Raw genomic sequence first — 12,135 nt, forward strand, 5'->3', positions numbered from 1 at the left:
ACAATTTGAAGTTTCACCCCTGAGGTGGACGCACCGCCTGGGACCCTTCCCAGCTGGGACTCCAGATTGCTGTTACTCGGGATTTCCCAGCTGCTGTTTGAATCTGGATGAAGATGTTGGCCCAATCTGGTGATGTATACTCTGTTATGTCTTTCTAATACTTTTATTCATCCCCTTCTAATGACTGTATATTGAAATTAAGTTAAATCATCTTCTATTAAAGAAATTAATTAAATCTGTTCAGTTGTGTGAGACAAGTGGGTATTTTGCTGGTGAGTCCAACGAACCTTGAAACTGAAAGCAGGTTTTGGCAATACACAGGCTTTCATATCAGGTAAATCTAGCCTCACAGCATTATATAATGTTTCCTTCTTTTCACTTTTTTGGAATATTTGAAAAGGATTACTTAATTATATAAATGTTTGATAGAATTTGTCAGTGATGTTATCTCTCCAGGACTTTTCCTTTTTGGTAGGTTTTTGATTACTATTTCAGTCTCTTAATTTGATATAGGTCTGTTGAAATACTCTATTTCTTGTTTAGTCAGTGTAAGTAAATTGAGTTTTTCAAGGTATTTATCCACGTATTCCAGGTTGTCTAATTTTTGTTGTGCAAGTTTTGATAATATCCTCTTTTTTTCTTTCAGTTTTGTTGATATATAATTGATATACAGCACTAAGTTTAAGTTGTATAGCATTATAATTTTACTTACATAACTTATGAAGTGATTATCACAATAAGTGATAAGTGAATAAGTGAATATCCATCATCTTATGTAGGTACAAAATTAAAGAAATAGAAAAAAAATTTCTTCACATGAGAACTCAAGATTTACTCTCAACAATTTTCATATATAACATACAGCAGTGTTTATTTATGATGTATATTGCATTCCTAGTACTCATTTATTGTATAACTGGAAGTTTGAACCTTTTAACCACCTTCCTCCAATTGTCTTTTCCCCAGTCCCCTGCCTCTGGTAACCACAAATCTGATCTATTTTTCCATGAGGTTGTTTTTTCTTTTCTGTTTTGAAGTATAACTAACCTACAACACTATGTTAGTTCCTGTTACACAGTATAGCTATTTGGTATTTCTATACCTCTCAAAATGATCATCACAATAAGTCTAGTTACAACATGTAAAACTATTGCATAGTTATTGTCTTATTCCCCACACTGTATTTAGCAAGATACATACATATATATGTGAAAATACATGATTATTTTAAGTTGCTGATCTCTTAAGTTCAAGTGTATTTTAACAACCTTGCATTTTTACTTCCCTCACCACACTTACTATTTTTGACATCATATTTTAAACCTTTTAGTTTCATGTATCTCTTAACTACTTATTATGAGTATACATGATTGTATTACTTTTGTGTTCTAACCTTCCTTCTAGCTTTATATCTGGCTGATTTACTAACTTTACTATATATTTTCCTTTACCTATTTTTCCTTTTGTGATTTTCATGTTTCTAGTTGTGACCTTTTCTCTCTCACTTAGAAAAGTCCCCTTAACATTTCTTGTACACCTGGTTTGGTGGTGCTGAACTCTTTAACTTTTGCTTTCTTGTAAAACTTTTGATCTCTCCATCAAACATGAATGAGAGCCTTGCTGGTGAAAGTATTCCTGGTAGTAGGTTTTCCCCTTTCATCATTTTAAATATTATATATTGTGCTACTCCCTTCAGGTCTGCAGTGTTTCTGCTGAAAAGTTAGCCAATAGGCTTATGGGAGTTTCCTTGTAAGTAACTTGTTCCTTTTCCCTTGCTGCTTTTAAAATTTTCTCTTAATTTTTGCCATTTTAATTACAATGTGTCTTGGTGTGGTCTTCTTTGGGTTGATCCTGTGTGGGATTGTCTCTGCTTCCTACAACTAGATGACTGTTTCCTTTCCCAAGTTAGGGAATTATAGCTATTATGTCTTCAAATATGTTCTCTGCCCCTTTCTGCCTCTCTTCTCCCTCTGTGAGACCTATAATGCAAATGTTAATATGCTTGATGTTGTCACAGAAGTCTCTTAAACTGTCTTCTTTCTTTTTATTCTTTTTAACTTCAATGATTTCCACTACTTTGTCTTTCAACTCGCTGATTGATGTCTCTGTATCATCTAATCTACTGTTGATTCTTTCTGGTGTATTTATCATTTCAGTTATTGTATTGTTCATCTTTGTTTTGTTCTTATTTATATTTTCTAATTTTTTGCTAAAAGCTTCTACCTTCTCACTCTGTTTATTTAATCTTCTCCCCAGTTTTTCTGAACATCTTTACAATCATTACCTTGAACTCTCTATGGGGTAGATTGCCTATGTCCACTTCACTTAGTTCTTTTTCTGGGGTTTTATGTTGTTGCTTCATTTGCAACATATTCCTCTGTTGCCTTATTTCACCCAACTTGCAGTTTTTATTTTTATGTATCTGAAGGTTGGTTACATTTCCTGACCTTGTAAAAGTGGCCTTTTGTATTAGACATCCTATCCATCCAAGCAGTGCACCCTCATCCGGTCACCAGACTTAGATGCTCTAGGGGTACCTGTATTTGGGCTGCCTGTGTCCTCTTGTTGTGGTAGATTGATTACTATGAGCCATTAGCTCTTCTGAAAGTACTCTCCACTGGCCTTTAAGGCCATTGTTTTGGGGGCATGGCTTCCTGGTGCTGGAGCCCTGGTCTGGGGAGCCTAATGTTGGGCTTGAACCATGCACTCCTTGGGGACAATCTTTGCTAATTTGCTCCCTTGGTGCTATGAGTCTTGACTATACCACTTCTTCATCCCCGCTATCTGTCTCACTGTGCTAAGAGGTAAGCTGGGGTATTCTTCTCCCATCTTGGCTACAACTCCTTCATATCCTCTTATAAACTTTTTATTTTTGAAAAGCCTTTAGTAATCTCCCTAGGTTCATTTCTCATTTTAAAATTATTTGCATCTACTTTTTTTTTTTTTCTCTTTGGCAGTTTAGCTAAAAGTTTGATAATTTTGCTGACCTTTTCAAAGAACCAGGTTTAGGTATTATTGATTTTCTCTTTTTTTTTTGTTTGTTTGTTTTGTTTATCTCTGCTCTAACTCCATTATTTTTTTCCTTCTGCTATATTTTGGTTTAGTTTGCCCTCTTTTTATAGTTCTTTACAGTATAATATTAGTATATTGATTTTTAGATCTTTCTTCTTATTTAATGTAGGCACTTGCACCTATAAATTCCTCTCTGAGTCCTGCTTCTCCACATCTATTGATTTGAACTGTTGTGTTTTCATTCATCAAAAAAATTTTTTTCTGGGGGCTTCCCTGGTGGCGCAGTGGTTGAGAGTCTGCCTGTCGATGCAGGGGACATGGGTTTGTGCCCCGGTCCAGGAGGATCCCACATGCCACGGAGCGGCTGGGCCCGTGAGCCATGGCTGCAGATCCTGCGTGTCTGGAGCCTGTGCTCCACAACGGGAGAGGCCACAACAGTGAGAGGGCTGCGTACTGCCAAAAAAAAATTTCCAATTACTTTTCTTTCCAGATTTTTAAAAAGTTTATATTTTACAATACTTTTACATTTACAGAAAAATTGCAGAATTTCCATAAACCCCACATCCAATTTCTGCTATTACTAGCGTCTAACATTAGTATGGTACACTTGATTTTTTTTTATTCTTGAATTTTATTTATTCTTCTTATGCAGCAGGTTCTTATTAGTTATCTATTTTATACATATTGGTGTATATATGTCAATCCTAATCTCCCAATTCATCCCACCACCCCTTGCCCCCATGTCCATACATTTGTTCTCTACATCTGTGTCTCTATTTATGCCTTGCAAACTGGATCATCTTTACCATTTTTCTGGATTCCACATATATGCATTAATATACGATATTTGTTTTTCTTTTTCTGACTTACCTCACTTTGTATGACAGTCTCGAGATCCATCCACGTACCTACATATGACCCAATTTCATTCCTTTTTATGGCTGAGTAATATTCCACTGTATATATGTACCACATCTTCTTTATCCATTCGTCTGTCAGTGGGCATTTAGGTTGCTTCCATGACCTGGTTATTGTAAATAGTGTTGCAATGAACTTTGGATTGCATGTGTCTTTTTGAATTATGGTTTTCTCTGGGTATATGCCCAGTAGTGGGATTGCTGGGTCATATGGTAGTTCTCTTTTTAGTTTTTCAAGGAACCTCCATACTGTTCTCCATAGTGGCTGTATCAATTTACATTCCCACCAACAGTGCAAGAGGGTCCCCTTTTCTCCACACCCTCTCCAGCATTTGTTGTTTGTAGATTTTCTGATGATGCCCATTCTAACTGGTGTGAGGTGATACCTCATTGTAGTTTTGATTTGCATTTCTCTAATAATTAGTGATGTTGAGCAGCTTTTCATGTGCCTCTTGGCCATCTGTATGTCTTCTTTGGAGAAATGTCTATTTAGGTCTTCTGCCCATTTTTGGATTGGGTTGTTTGGTTTTTTGTTACTGAGCTACATGAGCTGTTTATGTATTTTGGAGATTAATCCTTTGTCTGTTGATTCATTTGCAAATATTTTCTCCCATTCTGAGTGTTGTCTTTTCATCTTGTTCATAGTTTCCTTCGCTGTGCAAAAGCTTTTAAGTTTCATTAGGTCCCATTTGTTTATTTCTGTTTTTATTTCCATTGCTCTAGGAGGTGTGTCAAAAAAGATCTTGCTGTGATTTATGTCAAGGAACATTCTTCCTATGTTTTCCTTTAACAGTTTTATAGTGTCCAGTCTTACATTTAGGTCTTTAATCCATTTTGAGTTTATTTTTGTGTATGGTGTTAGGGAGTGTTCTAATTTCATTCTTTTACAAGTAGCTGTCCAGTTTCCCAGCACTGCTTATTGAAGAGACTGTCTTATATACATTGTATAACCTTGCCTCCTTTGTCATAGATTAGTTGACCATAGGTGCGTGGGTTTATCTCTGGGCTTTCTATCCTGTTCCATTGATCTATATTTCTGTTTTTGTGCCAGCAACATACTGTCTTGATTACTATAGCTTTGTAGTATAGTCTGAAGTCAGGGAGTCTGATTCCTCCAGCTCCAGTTTTTCCTCAAGATTGTTTTGGCTATTCAGGGTCTTTTGTGTCTCCATACAAATTTTCAGATTTTTGTTCTAGTTCTGTAAAAAAATACCATTGGTAATTTGTTAGGGATTGCATTGACTCTGTAGATTGCTTTGGGTAGTATAGTCATTTTCACAACACTGATTCTTCCAATCCAATAACATGCTATATCTCTCCATTTCTTTGTGTTATCTTTGATTTCTTTCAACAGTGTCTTATAGTTTTCTGAGTACAAGTCTTTTACCTCCTTAGGTAGATTTATTCCTAGGTATTTTATTCTTTATGTTGCAATGGTAAATGAGATTGTTTCCGTAATTTCTTTTTCTGATCTTTCATTGTTAGTGTATAGGAATGCAAGAGATTTCTGTGCATTAATTTTGTATCCTGCTACTTTACCAAATTCATTGATTAGCTCTAGTAGTTTTCTGGTGGCATCTTTAGGATTTTCTATGTATATTATCATGTCATCTGCAAACAGTGACAGTTTTACTTCTTCTTATCCAATTTGGATTCATTTTATTTCTTTTTCTTCTCTGACTGACATGGCTAGGACTTCCAAAACTATGTTGAAAATAAGTGGCTAGAGTAGACATCCTTGTCTTGTTCCTGATCTTAGAGGAAATACTTTCAGTTTTTCACCATTGAGAATGTTGTTTGCTGTGGGTTTATTATGTTGAGGTAGGTTCCCTCTAGGCCCACTTTCTGGAGAGTTTTTATCATAAATGGGTGTTGAATTTTGTCAGAAGCTTTTTCTGCATCTATTGAGATGATCATAAGGTTTTTATTCTTCAATTTGTTAATACGGTGTATCACATTGATTGATTTGCATATATTAAAGAATCCTTGCATATAACTTCCACTTGATCATAGTGTATGATTCTTTTAATGTGTTGTTGGATTCTGTTTGCTAGTATTTTGTTGAGGATTTTTGCGTCTATATTTATCAGTGATATTAGTATTTAATTTCTTCTTTTTTTTTTTTTTTGTAGCATCTTTGCCTGGTTTTGGTATCAGGATGATGGTGGCCTCATAGAATGAGTTTGGGAGTGTTCCTTCCTCTGCAGTTGTTTGGAAGAGCTTGAGAAGGATGGGTGTTAGCTCTTCTCTAAATAATTGATAGAATTCACCTGTGAGTCCATCTGGTCCCGGACTTTTGTTTGTTGGAAGATTTTTATTCACAGTTTCATTTCATTACTTGTGATAGGTGTGTTCATATTTTCTATTTCTTCCTGGTTCAGCCTTGGAAGTTTACACCTTTCTAAGGATTTGTCCGTTTCTTCCAAGGTTTCCCTTTTATTGACATAGAGTTCCTTGTAGTAGTCTCTTATTATGCTTTGTATTTCTGTGGTGCCTGTTGTGACTTCTCCTTTTTCATTTCTAATTTTATTGATTTGAGTCCTCTCCCTCTCTTTCTTGATGAGTCTGGTTAAAGGTTTATCAATTTTGTTTATCTTCTCAAGGAACCAGCTTTTAGTTTTATTGATCTTTGCTATTGTTTCCTTTGTTTCTATTTCATTTATTTCTGATCTGAACTTTATGATTTCTTTCCTTCTACAAACTTTGGGTTTTGTTTGTTCTTTCTCTAGTTCCTTTAGGTGTAAGGTTAGATTGTTTGAGATTTTTCTTGTTTCTTGAGGTAGGATTGTTTTGCTATAAACTTCCCTCTTAGAACTGCTTTTGCTGCATCCTTAGGTTTTGGATCATTGTATTTTCGTTGTCATTTGTCTCTAGGTATTTTTTGATTTCCTCTTTGATATCTTCAGTAATCTCTTGGTTATTTAGTAACATATTATTTAGCCACCATGCGTTTTTGTTTTTTTTTTACATTTTTTCCCTGTAATTTATCTCTAATCTCATTGCATTGTGATCAGAAAAGATACTTGATGATTTCAATTTTCTTAAATTTACTGAGGCTTGATTTGTGACCTAAGATATCATCTTTCCTGGAGAAAGTTCTGTGTGCACTTGAGAAGAAAGTGTAATATGCTGTTTTTGGATGGAATGTCTTATAAATATCAATTTAATCCATCTGGTCTTTTGTGTCATTTAAAGCTTTTGTTTCCTTATTAATTTTCTGTCTGGATGATCTGTCCATTGGTTTAAGTGAGGTGTTAAAGTCTCCCACTATTATTGTGTTACTGATGATTTCCTCTTTTATAGCTGTTAGCATTTGCCTTATGTACCGAGGTGCTCCTATTTTGGGTGCATATATATTTGTAATTGCTATATCTTCTTCTTGGATTGATCCTTTGGTCATTATGTAGTGCCCTTCCTTATCTCTTGTAACATTCTTTATTTTAAAATCTATTTTATCTGATGTGAGAATTACTACTACAGCTTTCTTTTGACTTCCATTTGCATGGAATATCTTTTCCATTCCCTCACTTTCAGTCTGTGTGTGTCCCTAGGTCTGAAGTGGGTCTCTTGTAGACAGCATATATATGGGTCTTGTTTTTGTAACCATTCAGTGAGCCTGTGTCTTTTGGTTGGAACATTTAATCCATTCACGTTTAAGGTAATTATCGATATGTATGTTCCTATGACTATTTTCTTAATTGTTTTGGGTTTGTTTTTGTAGGTTCTTTTCTTCTCTTTTGTTTCCCACTTAGAGAAGTTCCTTTAGCATTTGTTGTAGAGCTGGTTTGGTGGTGCTGAATTCTCTTAGCTTTTGCTTGTCTGTAAAGCTCTTGATTTTTCTATCGAACATGAATGAGATCCTTGCTGTGTAGAGTAATCTTGGTTGTAGGTCCTTCCCTTTCATTGCTTTAAATATATCATACCACTCCTTTCTGGCTTGCTGAGTTTCTGGTGAGAAGCTGTTAACCTTATGGGAGTTCCCTTGTATGGTATTTGTCACTTTTCCCTTGTTGCTTTTAATAATTTTTGTCAATTTGATTACTATGTGTCTTGTTGTGTTTCTCCTTGGGTTTATCCTGTCTGGGACTCTCTGTGCTTCCTGGACTTTGGTGGCTATTTCCTTTCCCAAATTAGGGAAGTTTTTGACTATAAACTTTTCAAATATTTTCCTGGGTGCTTTCTTTCTCTCTTCTCCTCCTGGAACCCCTATAATGTGAATGTTGGTGCATTTAATGTTGTCCCAGAGGTCTCTTAGGCTGTCTTCATTTATTTTCATTCTTTTTTCTTTATTCTGTTCCATGGCAGTGATTTCTACCATTCTGTCTTCAAGGTCAGTTATCCGTTCGTCTGCCTCAGTTATTCTACTATTGATTCCTTCTAGTGTATTTTTCATTTTAGTTATTGCATTGTTCATCTCTGTTTGTTTCTTCTTTAATTCTTCTAATTCTTTGTTAAACATTTCTTGCATCATCTTGATATTTGCTTCCATTATTTTTCCGATGTCCAGGATCATCTTCACTATCATTATTCTGAATTCTTTTTCTGGAAGGTTGCCTATCTTTGTTTCATTTAGTTTTTTTTTCTGGGGTTTTATCTTGTTCCTTCATCTGGTGTATATATAGTCTTCTGCCCTTTCATTTTGTCTGTCTTTCTGTGAATGTGGTTTTCATTCCACAGGCTACAGGACTGTAGTTCTTCTTGCTTCTGCTGTCTGCTTTCTGATGGATGAGGCTGTCTAAGTGGTTTGTGCAAGCTTCCTGATGGGAGGGACTGGTGGTGGGTAGAGCTGGGTGTTGCTCTGGAGAGCAGAGCTCAGTAAAACTTTAATCCATTTGTCTCCTGATGCATGGGGCTGAGTTCCATCCCTGTTAGTTGTTTGGCCTGAGGCATCTGAGGACTGGATCCTACAGGCTCTTTCGTGGGGCTCATGGCGGACTCTGGCAAGGATCATGCCAAAGAGTACTTCCCAGAACTTCTGCTGCCAGTGTCCTCATCCCTGTGGTGAACCACTGCCACCTCCCACCTCTGCAGAATACCCTCCAACACTAGCAGTTAGGTCTGCTTCAGTCTCCTATGGAGTCACTGCTCCTTCCCCCTGGGTCCCGATGTGCACACTACTTTGTGTGTGTCCTCCAAGAGTGGAGTCTCTGTTTCCCCCAGTCCTGTCAAAATCCTGCAATAAAATCCCACTAGCCTTTAAAGTCTGATTCTCTGGGAATTTCTCCTCCCACTGCTGGACCCCCAGGTTGGGAAGCCTGACATGGGGATCAGTACCTTCACTCCAGTGGGTAGACTTCTGTGGTGCAATTGTTCTCCATGTATCTTTTTTGGTGAGTTCCAGTGTCTTCCTGTCGATGATTGTTTGTTTTGATTCCGGTGCTCTTCCAAGAGGGAGTGAGCACACATCCTTCTACTCCACCATCTTGAACAATCTCTTTCCAATTACTCTTGTGACTTATACTTTGACCAATTGTTTGTTAACTTCAATAGCATGAAAAAAACTTTGCTCTTATAGAGACCTATCTATCTCTTTCTTTATTGATGTGATAAATTACATATTTATACATTGTGCTTCTAATTACATAAATTAATAATTACTTTTTATGAATTTTTATTTTAAATCATTGAGAAAATTTTTTAAAAATTGGGGTTACAACACTACTGGCTTTTTAAAATTGCCTTTACTGTAATTTTACCTTACTGCTGACCTTTATTTCTTCATATGGATTTTTTTTTTTAACATCTTTATTGGGGTATAATTGCTTTACAGTGCTGTGTTAGTTTCTGCTTTATAACAAAGTGAATCAGTTATACATATACATATGTTCCCATATGTCTTCCCTCTTGCGTCTCCCTCCCTCCCACTCTCCCTATCTCACCCCTCCAGGCTGTCACAAAGCACCGAGCTAATATCCCTGTGCCATGCGGCTGCTTCCCACTAGCTATCTACCTTACTACGTTTGTTAGTGGGTATATGTCCATGACTCTCTCTCGCCCTGTCAAAGCTCACCCTTCCCCCTCCCCATATCCTCATGTCCGTTCTCCAGTAGGTCTGCGTCTTTATTCCTCTTACCTCTACGTTCTTCATGACATTTTTTTTTTCTTAAATTCCATATATATGTGTTAGCATACGGTATTTGTCTTTTTCTTTCTGACTTACTTCACTCTGTATGACAGACTCTAGGTCTATCCATCTCATTACAAATAGCTCAATTTCATTTCTTTTTAAGGCTGAGTAATATTCCATTGTATATATGGGCCACATCTTCTTTATCCACTCATCCGTTGATGGGCACTTAGGTTGTTTCCATCTCCGGGCTATTGTAAATAGAGATGCAATGAACATTTTGGTACATGACTCTTTTTGAATTTTGGTTTTCTCAGGGTATATGCCCAGTAGTGGGATTGCTGGGTCATATGGTAATTCTATTTGTAGTTTTTTAAGGAACCTCCATACTGTTCTCCATAGTGGCTGAACCAATTCACATTCCCACCAGCAGTGCAAGAGTGTTCCCTTTTCTCCACACCCTCTCCAGCATTTATTGTTTCTAGATTTTTTGATGATGGCCATTCTGACTGGTGTGAGATGATATCTCATTGTAGTTTTGATTTGCATTTCTCTAATGATTAGTGATGTTGAGCATTCTTTCATGTGCCTCTTGGTCATCTGTATGTCTTCTTTGGAGAAATGTCTATTTATGTCTTCTGCCCATTTTTGGATTGGGTTGTTTGTTTTTTTGTTATTGAGCTGCATGAGCTGCTTGTAAATTTTGGAGATTAATCCTTTGTCAGTTGCTTCATTTGCAAATATTGTCTCCCATTCTGAGGGTTGTCTTTTGGTCTTGTTTATGGTTTCCTTTGCTGTGCAAAAGCTTTGAAGTTTCATGGGGTCCCATTTGTTTATTTTTGTTTTTATTTCCATTGTTCTAGGAGGTGGGTCAGAAAGGATCTTGCTGTGATTTATGTCATAGAGAGTTCTGCCTATGTTTTCCTGTAAGAGTTTGATAGTTTCTGGCCTTACATTTAGGTCTTTAATCCATTTTGAGCTTCTTTTTGTGTATGGTGTTAGGGAGTCATCTAATCTCATACTTTTACATGTACCTGTCCAGTTTTCCCAGCACCATTTATTGAAGAGGCTGTCCTTTCTCCACTGTACATTCCTGCCACCTTTATCAAAGATAAGGTGTCCATATGTGCGTGGGTTTATCTCTGGGCTTTCTATCCTGTTCCATTGATCTATCTTTCTGTTTTTGTGCCAGTACCATACTGTCTTGATTACTGTAGCTTTGTAGTATAGTCTGAAGTCAGGGAGCCTGATTCCTCCAGCTCCTTTTTTTGTTCTCAAGAGGGCTTTAGCTATTCGGAGTCTTTTGTGTTTCCATAGAAATTGTGAAATTTTTTGTTCTAGCTCTGTGAAAAATGCCAGTGGTAGTTTGATAGGGATTGCATTGAATCTGTAGATTGCTTTGGGTAGTAGAGTCATTTTCACAATGTTGATTCTTCCCATCCAAGAACATGGTATATCTCTCCATCTATTTGTATCATCTTTAATTTCTTTCATCAGTGTCTTATAATTTTCTGCATACAGGTCTTTCGTATCCTTAGGTAGGTTTATTCCTAGATATTTTATTCTTTTTGTTGCAATGGTAAATGGGAGTGTTTTCTTGATTTCACTTTCAGATTTTTCATCATTAGTATATAGGAATGCCAGAGATTTCTGTGCATTAATTTTGTATCCTGCTACTTTACCAAATTCATTGATTAGCTCTAGTAGTTTTCTGGTAGCATCTTTAGGATTCTCTATGTATAGTATCATGTCATCTGCAAACAGTGACAGCTTTACTTCTTCTTTACTGATTTGGATTCCTTTTATTTCCTTTTGTTCTCTGATTGCTGTGGCTAAAACTTCCAAAACTATGTTGAATAAGAGTGGTGAGAGTGGGCAACCTTGTCTTGTTCCTGATCTTAGTGGAAATGCTTTCAGTTTTTCACCATTGAGGATGATGTTTGCTGTGGGCTTGTCATATATGGCCTTTATTATGTTGAGGAAAGTTCCCTCTATGCCTACTTTCTGCAGGGTTTTTATCATAGATCACTGTTGAATTTTGTCGAAAGCTTTCTCTGCATCTATTGAGATGATCATATGGTTTTTCTCCTTCAAGTTGTTAATATCGTTTATCACACTGATAGATTTGCGTATATTGAA

General features: G+C 36.5%; 1 pseudogene; it reads right to left on the minus strand.

Annotated features, from left to right (window-relative positions):
• Positions 1-12,135, minus strand: part of LOC116754250 — a 51,699-nt pseudogene that overhangs the window by 17,203 nt on the left and 22,361 nt on the right.

This window comes from Phocoena sinus, chromosome 5 (genome assembly GCF_008692025.1).
Source record: "Phocoena sinus isolate mPhoSin1 chromosome 5, mPhoSin1.pri, whole genome shotgun sequence".
Classification (NCBI taxonomy): domain Eukaryota; kingdom Metazoa; phylum Chordata; class Mammalia; order Artiodactyla; family Phocoenidae; genus Phocoena; species Phocoena sinus.